At 45.6% G+C, this 309-nt stretch overlaps 1 protein-coding gene across 2 annotated transcripts in view; it reads right to left on the reverse strand.

Moving 5' to 3' along the window:
- The window catches only part of PID1 (phosphotyrosine interaction domain containing 1), an 85,128-nt gene that overhangs the window by 80,742 nt on the left and 4,077 nt on the right, over positions 1-309 (reverse strand). The window lies entirely within an intron of this gene.

A 309-nucleotide genomic window follows, 5' to 3' on the forward strand; every position in this document is an offset into this window, starting at 1 on the left:
CAGAGGTACATTTGGAAATAGTTTTAAAGAAAGACTTCACAATATTTTTGGCATCATTTCAACAAGTGCCAATGCCACAAACATCAAGCCACAAATCAGCACCCACTGCTTATAACCATTGATAAGGTCTGCTGCAAACACAGCAAGGCAAATCAGATGCATGCAGTGAGCTCCAGACGGGAGTCTCTGCATTCCCAGCAGGGGGAATGACCTTTAAATACCCGAAGCAACCTTGGCTGCTGCTCCAGAGAAGACTGGGAGGTACACACACGTTCCATATGTTCACCTGCACTTTACCAAACACAAGCC

Source organism: Geospiza fortis, unplaced genomic scaffold, assembly GCF_000277835.1.
Source record: "Geospiza fortis unplaced genomic scaffold, GeoFor_1.0 scaffold318, whole genome shotgun sequence".
Taxonomy (NCBI): domain Eukaryota; kingdom Metazoa; phylum Chordata; class Aves; order Passeriformes; family Thraupidae; genus Geospiza; species Geospiza fortis.